Raw genomic sequence first — 18,728 nt, forward strand, 5'->3', positions numbered from 1 at the left:
CACACACACACACAGATAGACCCAAAGACAGACACACACACACAGATAGACCCAAAGACAGTGACACACACACAGAGACCCCCACACACACAGACACACACACACTCTAATAGACATAGACACACACACAAATACACACATGGACACACCCGCTCTAACTGACACACACGTAGAGACACACACAGTCCAGCCTCTGTTCGTGGTCAGACTCCAGACCATCAGAAGCTTCAAAGCCTGCGATCCCCAGCCCGAGAGAGAGTTGGAAGCCTCCGAACTCTCTCCATCTGTTCCTCGCTCTGACTCCCAGCAACGATCTGCTCTCCGCCCTCAAGTCGTGTCCCCTCGCTCTCTGAGGACCTGCCGAGGGATCAGCTATTAATAACAATAATCGCTTTGATCCAGCGTCAGGAATGTGGGAATGTCTCAGAGAGCCCGGCACGGATTGCAGCACAGAGCCAGGGCTAATTATGGGCAAACGTCCCTCCTCTTCTCCAACAATGCTGAGTGTTTGGAGGGAAGTAAGACAGGAATGAGAGAGAGAGAGAGAGAGAGAGGCTTGAGCGGGTGCAGGGAGAGGGCAGTGGATTGATTGAATGAACAGCTTACTCTGGGAGACTCGATGGGCCGAGTAGCAGCCTCTTGTACATTTCACCCCCAAACATACAGTTCAAATCACTTTATAGCATATTCTGTATTTGAGACGTGATAAGCCGCTATAATCATATACAAGGATTATGATTATTATTCCCTGCCTGTGATTCCACTTTCCAGAGGAACAAGTAGTAAATATTTCAAGAGCCTTTCTCAAAGCAGTAAAGGGTTTTGGTACAGAACGTGGACTCCATATCCCCCCCCCCCCACCCTGTGTAAACCAGAGGGATGAAGTACAGCAGACCTTTGTGTTATATGTTTGGTCGTAGGCTGTGTGTGATGTCCCATCCCTTTCCCCCCAAGGGATAAAATCACCCCTGACAAAAGGGGAAGGTAAACCTGGTGAGGACCAGCCTAGGGTGAAGTTATCATATCATTGCCCACTGGCAACGCTGGCCCTGTATTGTGCTGCGCAATAAGCAACATATTGCTTCTCTCCTCCTGGTGAATGTGCTCACGCATTGGTACCAGCAGCCGTTGTGATAAACATGTCCTGAATTATCTTATCCAGAACTAATGACTTCTCTCTGCCACTTGCTTCCCTGTCTGTTCCTGGCGCTCGCTCCCATCCTCAGGTCAGCCATGAGGCCCCAGCCACCTTCATCAGCAATCACTACATTCCCTTTTAATTCCATTTGGATCATCACAAAATAATGCCTCAGGACTGACTCACTGCCGGGGGGGGGGGGGAGGGGGGGGAATCCATTGCAATTAACCCTATCCTAACCCTCGCTCGCTCTCCCTGCTCGTCAGAAACCTTCCTGTCTCAGAATGCCTATCCAATTCCCGTTGAAGCAGTAACTGAGGGGGAGGGCGTTCAGGTGGCCTTTCAGACCCCATCATTTTGTTAGAAGGTCATTTCCATCCCATCTAATTATCTTTGCTGTGCTTTATAATTATTATTAGGACATTATAATATTCACAGGGTTTCCTGTGGAGCGCATTGGCTTGTGTATGATACAGAATGATACCACGGCTGAATGGCCCACACTCCTCTTTCTATGTATTTGTGGCCGAAAAGCGGCAGCCAATTTGCGCCCAGCAGTGTCCCGCACACAGCCATCCTCCACGTTTTATTTGGGAGATTGTAGTCAGGACACCAGGAGAGAGCGAGAGAGAGAGAAACTCCCTTCTTTTTTCAAATAGGGCCGCGGGACCTTTAACATCCACCTGAACGGGCAGACGGGGAGCTCAGCTCGGTATTAAGCTCTCAACCAAAGGACTGTGCCTCCGAAAATGCAGCACACTCCCAGCACTGCATTGAAGTGTCAGCCTAGACTGTTTGCGTTTAAGTCAGGACATCGTTTGAACCCACAACCTTGTGACTGAGAGGCGAGAGCCAGGCTGACACACAAAGGATGTTCGTGCCCCTTTTAAACTGTCCCCTGGCATGCTCCGACTCCCAGCCCTCCAGCTGCAGGGAATGATCTGCAGACTCTATTATCAGACAGCGCTCAGCTGCCCACTTTCTCTCTCCCTCCCTGGAAAAAAAGCAGCCTCTGAAAACCGTCCTTTTCAGCTGTGAATGGTGTCTTGTTGAAGCCGCACAGGAAATGCGGGCAGAGTGTGAATAGCCTGTCTCAGTGTTCACTCGGCTCTACAGCTTATTGGAACAGCGGCAACTCTACTCCTTTTGTTCAGCAGCTGCGCAGAATGGCTGAGGCCTTCGGTTTCTGACATTTCCTTATCCCGCACTCTCTCTACCCCCCTGCTCCCTCCTTCACCCCGACTCCTTACCCGCTCCCCCCCTTCTCCCTGTGCTCTTCCCCCCCGCCCCCGCCGCCAAGTAAAATTTATATGTGCTGTATCCTGGCCTCCAGCCCTCCTTTCTTGCAATAATAATAATTAATAATTAATCCTGGCATTTGACACAGCGCCTTATCACGCCTTCGAGACGTCTCAAAGCGCTTCATAGGATACACCTGTAAAGCGTAGGGACTGTGCATTTTGTGGACATCTTTTCTTCAGCCTCTCTGCCGCTACCCTCTGGAACTCAATCCCCGAATCCCTTCGCCTCACTCCCCTCCCTCACCTCCTTCAAGGTCCATCTCAATAGCTTCCTCTTTGACTGTACCTTCTGCCACCCTCCTTGTTGTTGTTGTTGTTGTACTGTACAATGAATTGCCTGTATAGTTGTGGGCGAAACTACTATTAGCGTTTAACAGGCAAAAAACTGCATAGCTTCCCATGTAACTGTATAATTCTATTCTGTCAAAAACTGTTCCAGGCTCCACACTTCCCATCGGCCCAGCCCTTGCCACGCTCCAACTGGCTTTTACAGAACAGATCGATCTAAAGATCCTCAGTCTCATCCGAGCACCTCCCAAACACACTGACCTGCCCACTCCCCAGCCCACTGCCCGCCACCTTCACTCTGCTGTGTAAATGCAAGTTGCTGTTGTTGTGTTGCCCAGCTCTCCTCCAGCTCAGGGCTGTGTGTTGTGGCTGGAATTGAAGAGAGGTCTGCTGTGTTAGTCTGTATGTAGTTACTGCACCACTGGGATGGTTTCCTCCAGAAGGAATTCGCTCCATTATACCCCAACACCGCTGGGGCTAACAAACAGGTTGAAACACATCCTAATTAGTCTATTTAGCGTTAAATAGGTAGCTTGTAACGGTGGGGGAGAGGGGGGGTGGGAATGGTTAGGGCCATAACAGAGTTTGGAAACGTTTCAAAATAATTAAATCGGTTTTTTTATTTCAAAACTAATAAACTCGTGAATGCACCCAAATTGAATTTTAAGGCTGGATTAATGCTGCGGTCTGCTAGGCTGAGACCAATGAGTTTGGGGAGAGGCAAAGGAACTTAGAGGCTGATGGGAGAAGGAATCATTATAAAAATAATGAGTCTTATGTTGGATACAGCGACTTAAATGTCGAGGGACGTCTCACAGCGCTTCACAGGATTTTACTAATATGTGGAGTCCTGTAGCTCAGCGGTTAGAGCACTCACCTCGCAAGCGAGAGGACCCGGGTTCGATTCCCGGGCAGCGCAAAACATTGGACCAGTTTCCTTACTCCACACACCTCTGTTTACCAGCAGTAGGTAGGAACCCGGTTGTTCGTTCACCGATTGGTGGTTCGCTTTTCTGGGGGTAATTAATCCCTTTAAAAAAATCAATAACAACAAAAAAAAATTGGCCACTCAATCCGCAACTGTTTGTGGGACACTGTGTGCGAAATTGGCCGCCACGTTTCACCCACAAAATATAGTTACTGCACTTGTGAAGCCCGTTGAGACGTCTCAAAGACGTAATAAGGTGCAATATCAAATGCAAGGATTATTATTGTTGTTATGGGGCCAGAGGTAATAATAATAATCTTTGCCTTTGATACAGCGCCTTATCACTTCGTCGAGACGTCTCAAAGCGCTTCACTGGATCACTGAATAGTGGATTGACTGTTTTTTTAGAGAGTAATGTGAGGTTTGAGGTCTTAAAGACACAGAGTTGTGAAGCAGAGATGGTTTGTTTGTGTTCCACGTGCGAGCCAGGTCTCGCTTCAATGTGGGGTAATCATGGAGGGAAACAACGTGTGTCTGAGTTCTCCTGCTCACCCACACACCGTGACCGCTCCAACCTCCAGCGCAGATTGAGCAAGATATCATCACAGTTCACCTGAGCTGCCTGCTCTTTCCTTCACATCTCTTTATTCAACCATCGCCCGGCCGACAATCCCACAGAGACAGGAAATCACTCACTGACTTCACGGCTGTTTGTGGTGTGTTGCTGCGCACAAATTGACTGCTGCGTTCACCTACAAAACTCTTGACTTGCGAGGTGAGCGCTAACCACTACACTACGGTGCATTCCTACAGAACCTGGGCTTGATTCCCGGGCAGGGCGAAACCTTAGGCAAGTTTCCTTACTCCACACACACACGTTTACCCAGCAGTCAGTAGGAACCCGGTTGTGAAGTGGATTAGCGATCGCTTTCCAGGGGTAATAATTCCTTCAAAAAAAATAGTTGGTCACTCAATCCACGACTGTTTGTGGGACGCTACTGTGAATAGTTGACTGCCATGTTTTGCCCACAAAATACACACTTTACATTAAAAAGCGCTTCACAGGATTCACTACAACATGCAGTGACTGAGTTTCTGGGCTGTAACAGTGTGTGAGCTGTGGGTGATGATAGACCAGTATTTTGAGCCCGGTCTGATTGTTTTTAATATATAAAGAAAAATTGTCGTCACGTCCCACTGAAGCCATCTGATCCTGTCAGCTACGTTGGCTTTAAGCAATCGTGAAACCAGTTTGCGATCCCGTGCATGAACATTTAGCTTGTTAAAGGACAGATTTTGGACAGCAATTAACACTGATTCATCAATGTTACAGCATAAAATGTTAGTGAAGCGTTTGACAGGGCACCATGTTACCCATTACTGGCTGTGGAGAGGCGAGAGAGGACGAGATAAAACAGTAAAGTCAACAACGACTTGCATTTACACACGGGGCAGCGTCTCGCAGCGCTTAACAGTGGCTGACACCGGGCCATGGGTTGGGAGAAGGTGACCGTAAACACGGTCGAAGAGTAAGGTCTTCAATCGTGATCAGCCGATTGGGGGATCGCTTTTTTTATTCAAAATAAAGAATAATCATTTGGTCACTCAACCCACGACTGTTTGTGGGACGCTGCTGCGCGCAATTGGCTGCCACGTTTCACCCACAAAATACATAGTCAATTCACTTTACAGTGTATCCTGTGACGCGCTTTGAGGCATCTGGAAGACATGACAAGGCGCGATATCAAATGGAATGATTATTATTATTATAAAGTAAGTTCCTGTCTGTGCCTGTTCAAGTGGATGCTTAGGATACCACGGTACTATTCAGAAAGAGAAGGGAGTTTTTCTCCCCCGGTGTCTCCCCCAGTGTCCTGTGGCCAATAATCCTCACCAGAAAATTGGCGGTTCACTTCACGCCTTTGGAGGGATGTTGCCATGTGCAAATTGGCTACTGCGTTCGCCTACAAAACACAACGTTGCTGCACTTTACAGTTAATCCCGCGAAGCGCTTTGAGATGTCCTCCCGATGCTGTGAAAGGTGTTGTATCAAACGCACGGATTATGTTTATTAATGGGAGACTGGGGTCAGGCTAAGAGCTAATCCTCCAGATGAACACTGAAGTGTTGCTGTGAATGCTGACCGGCTCGTGTCTGTTTTACCTTGTGGGAGGTTCCTGTTTAATTTATGCCTCAAAGCATAAATCAGTAGCGTCCACAGTCAACCGATTATTCAATTACAACAATAATCAGTGTGGATCGTTAGGACCCTCTTCTGTACCCACTGTTTAGTCCTGTAGCTCAGTGTCAGCTTCAATTCCTGACCGGGCGAAACCTTAGGCAAATTTCCTTACTCCACACACCTCTGTTTAATGAGCAGTCAGTAGGAACCCGGTTGTTTAGTCGATTGGCGGATTGCTTTCCAGTGGTAATAATCCATCTAAAACAAAAAAAATGGTGGTCACTCAATCCACGACTGTTTGTGGGGACGCTGCTGTGCGTAATTGGCCGCCGCGCTTCACCCACAAAATATCCAGTCACTCCACTTTACAGTGTATCCCGTGAAGCGCTTTGAAAGGACGTGATCAGGCGCTGTGTCAAACGCAAGGTTTGTGATGATTTAAAGTGCTGGTTAGTGGCTGAGCACGTTTCACATTCACTGTGGTAACCTACTCTCCCCCCTCCCCCCCACCACCCCATTCTTAAGAGATTAAGCACCAGGGAAGATGCGAGGAATACTAATAGCATCAGTGAGGAGGGTCTGAGTCAATGTGCTGAACTGTCACTGTCTTCTCATTTAATAAAAGCTGGATATGAATTTGGCTCCCTGTTGTGTGCGGATTCCTGCCGCGGTGCAGTCTTTAGGAGACCCGCACAGCTCTCTGGCAGAACGCCACACTCACGTTCAGCCCCGGCTCAGCTGTCTGCGGTATTCTGTGCACGTGTATCCCAGGTTACAGGGGCCGGCAGCTCGTCAACGCTCCGCACAACCTGGTGTCGGAAGTTACAGCGGCACTGACTGAGCGTCTGGGCTGTCCTTCCTGTAACCTTGACCTCCCCCCCACTCCCCGGCTGGTCAGCTGTGGCGTCCTGTGGCTCAGTGATTAGACCACTCGCCTCGCGGGGGAGAGGACCCGGGTTCCATTCCCAGGCAGAGCGAAACGTTAGGCAAGTTTCTTTACTCCCCACACACGGCGCTGTTACTAACCGGTTGTTAGTTGATTGGCGGATCACTTTTCCGGGGGTAATAATCCCTTCAAAAAAATCAGTAATAAATATTTTGCCCACAAAATAAACAGTCAATCTGCTTTACAGTGGATCCTGTGAAGCGCTCTGAGACGTCTCGAAGTCATGATAAGGCGCGATATCAAATGCAACGATTATCATTATCATAATTTAACAACTCCCCAGTTAAGAAAGTCGGGAGGACATCCCATGGCAGGGATTTGCACCCAAGCTGGACGGTGGGATCAGGAGGGGTGGGGGGCAGAGGGCAGAGGCAGGAGAGTGACCTACCGAAGGTGCAGTTGAAGTGGAGGGTTTTGAGGCGGGGCCTTCATGGAGGCGAGGGAGGGAGGGAGGGAGGGAGGGAGGGGGTGAGGCGGAGGGCCTGTGGGATGGAGTTCCAGAGGGTGAGGGCAGAGAGGCTGAAGGCCTGACTGCCGACGGTGGTCAGTTGTGTTGAGGTGCTGTGCGGTGCTGAGCTTTGGCTGAGAGGCTTTCCTTGCTGAGTGTCGGGTGGGGGTGGGGGGTGGGGGGGAGATGTGCTTTGACCTTTCGAATGGCACTCCGCACCGCACCAGTGTGTAACCTATTATAACGGAGCCTGTGGTGTGATGTCTGATTGTCGCTCGTTCTCTCTCCTACACAGACGGCAGACAGCTTGTGCCGCCCGGCCGGGCTCCAACCCCAGGGACATTTTCAGCCATTTATCCACAGAGCTTTGCGTCGGCATTTTTCCTGAGCCTCGATAATGTGATTTAATAATTTGATGCCTTAAAGCTAATGTGTTGCGTCGTTCCACTGCAGACAGCTATTTGTCTGCATTGGTCAAGGTTGAGAAACTGCTGGCAATGAGAGATTGGAGCCTTTCTCTTAGGAAGTGGGGGGGGGGGGGGGGATGATAGAAGATTTATTTTGTGTAGCAGTTATCTGCAGAGGTATTTTCCTTCATTAAACACTAATGGCCCTTGCCTTCAGCCCCAGGCTCGGTCATTAGCACTTATAATAAATAATAATAATGCTTGCGTTTGATATTGCGCCTCATCACGTCTTTGAGACGTCTCCAAGCGCTTCACAGTACATTCTGTAAAGTGAGTTGACTGTATATTTTGTGGGCGAAAACTGGCAGCTTATTTCCCACAGCAGCGACCCACAAACAGTCGTGGGTTGAGTGACCAAATTATTATTTTTTATTATTTTTTGCATTGAAGGGTTTATTATCCCCAGGAAAGCAATCCACGAAACGACTAACGACGACTAACAACCAGGTTCCCACGGACTGCTGGTAAACGTGGCGTTAAGGAAACTTGCCCAACGTTTCATTCTGCCCAGGAATCAAACCCCGGTTCTCTGGCTTGGGAGGCGAGAGCTCTAACCACTGAGCTACAGGACTCCCCCTTAGCCTCCGAGTCAGAAGGTTTGCGGTTTCAAACCCCATATCAGCATTCTTGAACTCGCGGTCTGGGCTGACACTCCGGTGTGGGAGTGGGGGGGTTGGTTGTCAGGTCCTTTAGATGAGACAATATTAAACCGGTTTGATCTGTTTGGTTCCGTTCGGGATCCCATGACACTGTTTGAAAAGAGGGAGTTTTTCTCTCTCTCTCCCAGAGTCCTGGCCAACAATCCTCCATATGAAACTGGTCACTCTCTTCATGGCTGTTTATGGGGACACCACTGTGCGCACATTGGCTGCTGTGTTCATTCGCAAAATATATAATCACAACACTTTACAGTGAAAGTCTGTGAATTGCTTTGAGACAGCTCGACGAAGTAATAAGGGCGTGATATCGAATGCAAGGATTTATTATTATAATAGCTCTTGCATTTGATACAGCGCCTTTAACGTCAAAACATTTCAAAGAGCTTCACAAATAATTGCTAGCAAATTCAGATTATGCTGGTTAATGATTAAGATTCAGAAAGGAAGGGGGCAAGAGAGGGAGAGAGCGAGAGAGGCAGGGAGGGGGAGAGAGTCGGGAGAATGAGAGGAGAGAGAGGGGGGGAGAAGAGGGTGGTGGGGGAGTCAAGAAAGAGGGAGGGAGTGCCTGAGAGAAAGGGGGATGAGGAGAGAAAGAGAGGGGAGGCGGGGAGAAACAGACAGACAGACAGACAGACAGAGACAGACAGACGCATGGTGTGGGAGAGAGAAAGAGAGATGGGGAGGAGGAGAAGGGGAAATAGAGGAAGGAAGAGAGAGGGAGAGACGGACACATGGGGAGTGGGAGAGAGTGGGGGAGAGATGGGAGAGCGAGAGATGGAGAGAGCAATGGTGCTGTGTAAGATGTTGCTGTGCTGGAGCTGACAATGTGTGTGTGTGTGTGTATGTGGGGCGCGTGTGTGGGGGGGGTTGGGGTGTGGGAGGTGGGGGTGTGGATGTGTGTGTGGGGGGTGTGGATGTATGTGTGTGGGGGTGTGGATGTGTGTGGGGGGGGTGTGGGAGGTGGGGGTGTGGATGTGTGTGGGGGGGTGTGGATGTGTGTGTGGGGGGGTGTGGGAGGTGTGTGTGTGGGGGTGTGGGAGGTGTGTGTGTGGGGGTGTGGGAGGTGTGTGTGTGGGGGTGTGGGAGGTGTGTGTGTGGGGGTGTGGGAGGTGTGTGTGTGGGGGTGTGGGAGGTGTGGGGGGGGGGGTGGGAGGTGTGGGGGGGGGGAGTGAACAGGAGGCTGGGGCTGAGGGAGGGCAGTGTACACTATGTCCTGACTGAGGGACGGGGAGGGGGGGCAGTGAGTGGAACTCACACCTTTCCCGACTCCTTCACGCAGCAACTGTCTGTTCAGAGCAGTGTGTGTGCAAACAGACCATCGTCGTATTGTTCTACTAATACAGTCCCTCTCCCTCCCCCTTCTCCTCTCCCCCCGTCCCCTCCTCGCCCCCTCTCCCCCTCTCTCCCCCTCCCCCCTTCTCCTCTCCCCCCGTCCCCTCCTCTCCCCCTCTCTCCCCTCCCCCTTCTCCTCTCCCCCCGTCCCCTCCTCGCCCCCTCTCTCTCCCTCCCCCCTTCTCCTCTCCCCCCGTCCCCTCCTCGCCCCCTCTCCCCCTCTCTCTCCCTCCCCCCTTCTGCTCTCCCCCCGTCCCCTCCTCGCCCCTCTCCCCCTCTCTCTCCCTCCCCCCTTCTCTCTACCTCCCCCATTCCCCTTCTCTCCCCTCCCTATCTCTTCTTCCCTCACTCCTCCCCGCTCTCCGTCTTCTCCCCTTTTTCTCTCCCTCCTCCCCTCTCTCCCCGCGCTCTTCACCCCCCCCCCCCGCACCCCACCCCACCTCACCGCCTCCTGCTGCCTCCGCTCTTTCCCTTCCCACCCCGCGCTCCCCCTCTTGCTGTGTGTGATCGATCGCTGGGTTTCCCAGTTGATTCCACACTCACTGTTAAGCTAATGGGCTGCACTGACTACAAGGGTCATGATATTAAGTGAGGTTTTGAGGTTCTGTCACTGACGTCTTATAGGAACAGGAGGAGGCCATTCAGCCCCTCAAGCATGTTCCGCCATTCAATAATATCATGGCTGATCTGTACCTCAATTCCAATTACCCATCCGAAAAAAGGCTTGAAATTTACATGTATAATAATAATCCTGGCATTTGCCACAGCGCCTTCTCACGTCTTCGAGACGTCTCAAAGCGCTTCACAGGATACACTGTAAAGCGAATCGCCCACAAAACTCAGCCACTACACTTTACAGTGTATCCTATGAAGCACTTTGCGACGCCTCGAAGACGTGATAAGGGGATGTATCCAATGCCAGGATTATTAATGTTGTTGTTGTTATAAGCGGTGCTCGCTGAGTGAAGGGTGCGGACGGGTCAGTGCAGTTTGAGGAGGTCATGGGATAGGAGATTTCTATACAGAGAGGCAGGCGTGTGCGGAGTCTTAATCTGCTTCCAGTGCTGAGCTGGAGTGGTGGGTGGATTTAAGCATCGAACTGGAAAAAAAATTCTGTAGCAACGACTGATTGTCAGTACTCACTGCCCGCTTTAAGGTGTATATTCTCTCCCCATTGCTGAGCAGTGCCTTGTGAGTGAGAGAGCCAGAAGCCAGCGAGCCCCGAGTTTGTGTTCTGCTACAACATGTAGACTGCAAACACACAGCCACAGGATCTCTCCTGGTTTGAAGATGAAGATGGTGCTATCCTATAATTTGTTCTCAATCTGCAAGACAGTTTGTGCGCTTCTTAAAATAGCCAACGTCAGGTTTAGGATTGGATTTAGGGCTTTTCAATAATTCTTTACGATCTTCAATGCTTTTAAACCCAAATTATATTAACGGTAAAACTAAGGCAAGGGAAGGAGAGAGACTGAGAGGTTGAGTCTGCCTGGAAGGGGGAGTGGGTGGAGAGCAGGGAATGTTAGAGTAGAGAGCTCCAGTGGGGGAGTGAGCCCCAGCACAGACACCATGGGGAGAGAGAGAGAGAGAGAGAGAGAGAGCAGGGAATGGGGTTAGAGTAGAGAGCTCCAGTGGGGGAGCGAGCCCCAGCACAGACACCATGGGGAGAGAGAGAGAGAGAGCAGGGAATGGGGTTAGAGAGAGAGCTCCAGTGAGACATCTCAAAGTGCATTACAGAATATACTGTAATGTGAATTGACTGTGTATTTTGTGGGCAAAAATCCCCCGATTTATGTAGAACAAATATCAAGGAGCTAATAAGATTTCTAACAGTGTGGTCTCAGATCAGACCCCAGCTAATAAATGCTAAGTTACCTAATGTCAGACTCATTACCATTAATTCACTTACCTATCGCGGGTGGTGAATGGAAGTGTTTCAGCACAGCAAAGGCAAACTTTAATTCTGTAACTTTGGGTCTGTTTTGCGTCTGATCAGTACCCAATCCGCCTGCTAAACAGAATGATGTGTCGAACGCCGGTAATTATATTAAAATGTACCTCTTGGGTTTCGCTTGAGATGCTCAGAAAGGGACGTTTTTTAATTTAATCTGCCTGGTGTTAAAAGTGGAATGATAGGATTCTGTGTCCCCTGAGCGTATTTTGTGATATTGCTGAGAAACGTAATTACTGTCACCTCGTCTGGACAGTGCATTGAGAACCCAGAGTTTTTACAAAGGGTGAAAAAGACTTGCACTGGTTTGTAGCTGAAAGACTGATCTGATCTGTTCATTATTATGTACCTAATTGGCAGGGCTTTGATTTGAAAACTTTCAAAAGATTTTATTCTGTACACAGTGTTTCTAATAATATTAATAATAATCCTTGCTTTTGCCTTACCACGTCATCAGGAGAGTCAAAGCCCTTCATGGGATTTTACTGTTCTATGGTGGAGTCCTGTAGCTCACAAGCGAGAGGACTCGGGTTTGAGTCCCAGGCGCCTCTGTTTACCAGCAGTAAGTAGGAACCCGGTTGTTAGTCAATTTATGGATTGTTTTTCCGGGTCTAATAATCCCTTCAAAAAATATTAATAATAATTTGCTTACTCGATCCACGACTGTGTGAGGGACGCTGCTGTGTGCAATTGGCTGCCGCATTTCGCCCACAAAATACACGGTCAATTATCTTTACAGTGTATCCTGTGAAGCACTTTAAGACGTTTCAGCGCTGTATCAAATGCAAGGATTATTATTACTATTATTATTCACTGAAAGTTACCTCCTGCCTTTTGTTTTGTGTGTTGGAGTTTAACCTGAGCTATTGCCTTGCTGAGGGAGTCTGATCCCAGCCATCTCTGGCACACACACTGGTGCTTGATGTAAACCAGCCACTTGTCTGATACACTTAGTATGCAACAGACCCACTGCAGCACATCCTGTGTTTACTGACGTTAGCACAACCCCAGGCTGCTGATACCACTGCCTCCCAGACACCAGAGAGAGAGGAGAGAGTTGTTTGCTTTTATTGTGCCTTTCCTCTTGACTGTGTGTTTTATACTTGATTCCTCCATTACTCGTTCTCTCTCCCTCTCCCTCTCTCTCTTGTCTTCTGCTTCGACGAATCCCAAGTGAAACCCTTGAAAGTGTTCCCAGCCTCTCGTCACTCAGTTCAGATAATAATAATAATCTTTGCATTTGATATAACATCTTATCACATCTTCGAGACGTCTCAAAGCGCTTCACAGAATATACTGTAAACTGTAGTGACAATATTTTTTTGGGCGAAACGCAGCAGTCAATTGTGCACAGCAGTGACCCACAAACAGCCATGGATTGAGTAACCAAATTATTATTATTTTTTGAAGGGTTTATTGCCCCCGGAAAGCGATCTGCAAATCGACTAACAATCGGGTTCCTACTTACTGCTGGTAAACAGAGGCGCGCGCGTGTGTGGAGTAAGGAAACTTGCCCAAAGTTTCGTCCTGCCCAGGAATGGAAACCCAGGTGTCTCGCTTGCGAGGCGAGTGCTCTAACAACCGAGCTCCAGGACTCCACGGTCTCACCGGGTTAGTGCTGCTGCTATTGAAGGAGGTTCTGAGATGAAGCTTGCCCCCCGTGATCCCCCCCTCCCCCAGACTTTTCCTTTAAAGAAATGTTTTCAGACTCGGAGGAGGTAGTTACTTGCTGAATTTACTTCTCCATTTCTTCAATTATTAATGGTCTGCACTGACAGGGATCTGCTGCCTTTACCGGTAAACCCCACATAACATGAGAGTGAGAGGGTTCGCAGAGGGAGAGAGACACAGAGGGAGAGAAAAACAGACGGAGAGAGAGGGGGGACAGCAGTGAGAGGCACAGGCAGATTTTTTTGGGGCCAGACAGGTGTCTGAAACGTGCAGAAATCCATCACCGCGCTTAAGAGTATCCAAACCAAGCCGAGTTAAAATAATAATCCTTGCATGTGAGATAGCGCCTTATCACATCTTTGAGACGTCTCAAAGGGCTTCACAGAGTATACTGTGAAGTAATTGACTGTAGTTTTGTGGGCAGAATGCGGCAGCCAATCGCGCACAGCCGTGGGTTGAGTGATCAATTTTATTTTAATGGATTATTACCTCTGGAAAGTGATCCATTAATCAATCAGGAACAATTCGGTGTAAACAGAGGTGTGTGTGTGTGTGTGTGTGTGTGGAGTAAGGAAACTTGCCTAAGGTTTTGCCCCGCCTGGGAATCAAACCCGGGTCCTCTCGCTTGTGAGGCGAGAGCTCTAACCACTATTATTATTATTATTATTAAGCTCCAGAAGACCGAAACGTGGAATTTTCCAGATTTCCGCGGGGTCTGAAGCTTTTTTTAAAAAAAAACCTAAACGGTCTCGAGACTGAGGCTGAGACTGTGCGGACTCTCAGGGCCACTGGGCTCGGAGGGATTAGATTTGTGTCAGTACACGATACGGTTCTGGATCATTCTCTCCAATAAACGTCAACGAGCCTCGGAAAAGCTTCACAGACACAGGAACAGGAACAGGTGGCAGATGTTACTGCAAAACTTCATTAATTGATAAAATCTGAAGTGTCTGCACAAGTTGCCGACCTCCTGATGAACACCAGGCAACAGAAAGCCATTAAACCCTGCGCTTGTGTGTTTACATCGAGGCCCCGCTCGCTGCAAATCCCACACGTTCACGTACACCAGCGGCTCACTCAATAGCTGCTCAGAATTGGGATTGTTGGGATTTCTCTCCTCTCTGTCTCGTTCCCCTCTCTCTCTTTACTCTCTCTCTTCTCCCTCTCCCTCACTCGCGCTCTCTTGCTCGCTTCTCTCTCTGTTGCTCTCTTTTCTCCTCGCTCTCGCTCTCTTCTCTCTCTCGCTCTCCTCTTTCCTCTCTCTCTCCTCTCTCTCTCGCTCTCTTCTCTCTTTCGCTCTCTTCTCGCTCTCTTCTCTCTCTCTCTCTCACTCTCTTCTCTTTCTCACTCTTTTCTCTCTCTCGCTCTCCTCTCTCTCACTCTCCTCTCTCGCTCTCCTCTCTCTCTCGCTCTCCTCTCTCTCTCGCTCTCTTCTCCCTCTCACTCTTTTCTCTTTCTTGCTCTTTTCTCTCTCCCACTTTTCTCTCTGTCTCGCTCTCTTCGGCACCTTGAGATACCTCCTCCTGACATGAATGGCTCTATAGAAATACAATTTGCTGCTGTTGTTCTCTCATTTCGCATTCTCTCTCTCTCTCTCTCTCTTGCTCTCTTCTCTATGCTCTTCTCTATCTCTCTCTCCTCTCCATGTTCTCTTGTTCTTTTCTCATTCTTTTCCTTCTTTCATTCGCTCTATCTCTTTTTGCTCGCTGCATCTTCTCACTTTCTCTCTCTGTGTGTGTGTGTGTGTGTGCGGCTGGAATAAGCTTATCCGCCAGAAGCAGATTTGTTGATGTAATAATGAGATTTGGGCAGATTTGAAATACAATCCGTTGAATCCAATCGTTGGCTCAGATTGCCTCTCGTACAATCCACAATGCTGTAGTGACCAGTCTGGTCAGAGTCCCTCCTGTATCATATCTCTAATAAATAATGATCATCCTTGGCATTTAATATAGCACCTTATCACTTTGTTGAGAGTTCTTAAAGGTAATCCTGTAGTAACCAGTCTGTGAAATCCTGTAGCTCAATGGTTAGAGAGCTCACTCGCAAGCCAGAGGACCTGGGTTCGATTCCCAGGCAAACTGAAACTTTGGACAAGCTTTCTTACTCCACACGCCTCTGTTTACCTCGCAGTAAGAAGGAACCTGATTTTTAGTTGATTGGTGGATAGATTTCCAGGGGTAATAATCCCTCAAAAAAAAATGTGGTTGCTCAATCCTTGGCTGTCTGTGGGACGCTGCTGTGCGCAATTGGCTGCTGCCTTTTGCCCACAAAATATTCAGTCAATTTATTTTACAGTATATCCTGTGAAGTGCTTTGAGACGTCTCAACGATGCGATAAGGCGCTGTAGCAAATGCGAGGATTATTATTATCTATAATACTCTAGTGATCAGTCTATATGATTCCCTGTCATATGGTATCTAGAATACTCCAGTCTGTGCATAGTTGGGTCTGAGGATGGGAAGTGCAGACAGGGTTTGGTGTGTGTGTGTCTGTGCTGCCGGTCTGACACCATGTCTACTGCAGTCTCCCATAGCGTTCTTCACGCCTGCCTCACTCCTCGAAATTTTTCCATGACCTCATTTAGCTCTGGGTCATTGACAGCACAATAAATGCCCCCCCACTCCCCCCCACACGAACCTACCCACAGTCCTGCAATACACCAGGGCTGTCTGAGCACATTGTGAGACACTGCTGTGCGCAATTGGCTGCCGCGTTTTGTCCACAAAATATTCACTTCAATTTGAGAAGTCAATTCACTTCTCAAAGCATTTCACAAGATTTACTGTAAAGTGTAGTGACTTTACGCAATTGGCTGCTGTGTTTCCTCCACAAATATGCAGGCACGACCCTTTACAGCATATCCTGTGAAATGCTATGGGACGTTACGAAGACGTGATAGAGCGCTATATTAAATGCACTAAGCTACAGGACTCCATATAAATAATAATAATCCATGCATTTGCTATAGTGCCTTATCACGTCATCGAGACGTCTCAAAGCGCTTCACAATAAACTGTAAAGTGGAGTGACTATACTTTGTGGATGAAACTGAGATTTTACAATTAAATTCCAAAGCCCTTCTCAGGGAGGGAGAGAGAGGTGGTGGAAGAGAGCCATTGGGGTGGCTGTTGAAAGGAGGATTGATGACATGACTGAGGAACAGAGGAGAATAGACCACAGTTCACTGCCTCATTCAGCTCTGCTCTGCCCTGCTCCAACCTCTGGGCAGTCAGTCAGTGATATGAAACAGCCCAGCAAATGGCTCCTCCCGTCTCTGTCTCTGTCTCTGCGTACAAAAACGTGAGGCTGCAGTACAGCTCAGCCTGTCCGTGTGTGTGTGTGTGTGTGTAGCTGTGGCTGTGTGTGTAGCTGTGGCTGTGTATGTGGCTGTGTGTGTAGCTGTGGCTGTGTGTATGTGGCTGTGTGTGTGTCTGTGTAGCTGTGGCTGTGTGTATGTGGCTGTGTGTGTAGCTGTGGCTGTGTGTGTGTCTGTGTGTATGTGGCTGTGTGTGTGTCTGTGTGTAGCTGTGGCTGTGTGTATGTGGCTGTGTGTGTAGCTGTGGCTGTGTGTATGTGGCTGTGTGTGTAGCTGTGGCTGTGTGTATGTGGCCGTGTGTGTAGCTGTGGCTGTGTGTGTAGCTGTGGCTGTGTGTATGTGGCTGTGTGTATGTGGCTGTGTGTAGCTGTGGCTGTGTGTATGTGGCTGTGTGTGTAGCTGTGTGTATGTGGCTGTGTGTGTAGCTGTGGCTGTGTGTATGTGGCTGTGTGTGTAGCTGTGGCTGTGTGTAGCTGTGGCTGTGCTGTGTGTGTAGCTGTGGTGTGTGTATGTGGCTGTGTGTGTAGCTGTGGTGTAGCTGTGGTGTGTGTAGCTGGTGTGTGTGTAGCTGTGTGTGTGGCCGTGTGTAGCTGTGGCTGTGTGTATGTGGCTGTGTGTGTAGCTGTGGCTGTGTATGTGGCTGTGTGTATGTGGCTGTGTGTAGCTGTGGCTGTGTGTATGTGGCTGTGTGTGTAGCTGTGTGTATGTGGCTGTGTGTGTAGCTGTGGCTGTGTGTATGTGGCTGTGTGTGTAGCTGTGGCTGTGTGTATGTGGCTGTGTGTGTGTCTGTGTGTAGCTGTGGCTGTGTGTATGTGGCTGTGTGTGTAGCTGTGTGTATGTGGCTGTGTGTGTATGTGGCTGTGTGTGTATGTGGCTGTGTGTGTATGTGGCCGTGTGTGTAGCTGTGGCTGTGTGTATGTGGCTGTGTGTGTGTCTGTGCTTGTTCTGCTGTTGCCTTCGATGTTCCATCATTTATTAAGCAGTTGGGGAAACATTCTCAGCTTAAAGACGTCCTGAATTTGCAATCCATCCAACTGTTGATCCCACACGGAGTGTGAAACACAAGCCAGAGGAACGGAGTCATCTTTCCCCGTCTTGTTATATCATTAATATGTATTGCAGCCTCGCCTGGTGCTCACCCCCAGTGCCCCCCACCCCCCCCCCCTATTCACCCACTGACTCTCCCCTCCCTGTCTGACACCCATCCCCTCTCCCCCAGCCCCCACCCCCTTGCTCACTGACTGGCCCGCACCCCTGTGCCCACCCCTTTGTCCACTGGCTGACGATTGCCATCGCCCAACCCCTCCCCTAACACCTCCCACCCACTCGCCTGACAACCCCCCCATCTCATCTCCCCCACTTTCTCCCCCCCTTTACCCACCAGCCCCCACCCCTCTCCCCCACCGTCCCAGCCCCCTTTGCCCAGCCTCCACCCCTCTCCCCCAATACCACTCCCATACCCCCTTTCCCCCAGAGCCAGGCCCCCCTCGCCCAGTCCCCACCCCCTCTCTTCTCCCTCGCCCAGCCCCCCCTCGCCCAGCCCAGCATATTATAATTATTTTGAAGTGCCCTAATTTAGGAGTTTCCCTGCAGAAATCCATTGATTGTAACATCAAAACGTCTCACATTATGAGGATCTGATAGAAATTTGGCCAACATTAAAAACACACACGTCTGATTACTGAATCTCTCCTCAAACCACTGATACCGTTCATCAGTGAAGCTTTTATACACAATAATATATTGACAAGGGCGTTTGGAGGTGTATTTTTATCTCTCTCGCTCTGTATCTCTTTGTGTGTGTGTCTATCTCTCTCTGATTGTCTCTCTTTAACTCTCTGTCTCTTGTTTCTCTCTCCATCTTCTCTCTTTCTCTTTCTCTCTCCCTCTAGCTCTTCTTTCTCTGTCCTCTCTGTGTCTGCCTCTCTTACACTCTCGCTCTCTCTCTCTCTCTATCTTTTATTTCTCTGTGTCTGCCTTTCACGCTCTCTCTCTCTCTCTCTCTGTCCCTCCCCACTCCCCTCACTCATCCTTCCTTCCCCCCAGTGTAATATCATCAGTTATAAATTGGGATTGAATAGCAAGTGAAATAGCTGG

At 49.2% G+C, this 18,728-nt stretch overlaps 1 protein-coding gene across 1 annotated transcript in view; it reads left to right on the forward strand.

The window, feature by feature from the left end:
* snd1 (staphylococcal nuclease and tudor domain containing 1) overlaps positions 1–18,728 on the forward strand; it is a 332,034-nt gene that overhangs the window by 267,799 nt on the left and 45,507 nt on the right. The window lies entirely within an intron of this gene.

The sequence above is a fragment of the Callorhinchus milii genome, unplaced genomic scaffold, assembly GCF_018977255.1.
Source record: "Callorhinchus milii isolate IMCB2004 unplaced genomic scaffold, IMCB_Cmil_1.0 Scaffold5, whole genome shotgun sequence".
NCBI classification, from domain to species: domain Eukaryota; kingdom Metazoa; phylum Chordata; class Chondrichthyes; order Chimaeriformes; family Callorhinchidae; genus Callorhinchus; species Callorhinchus milii.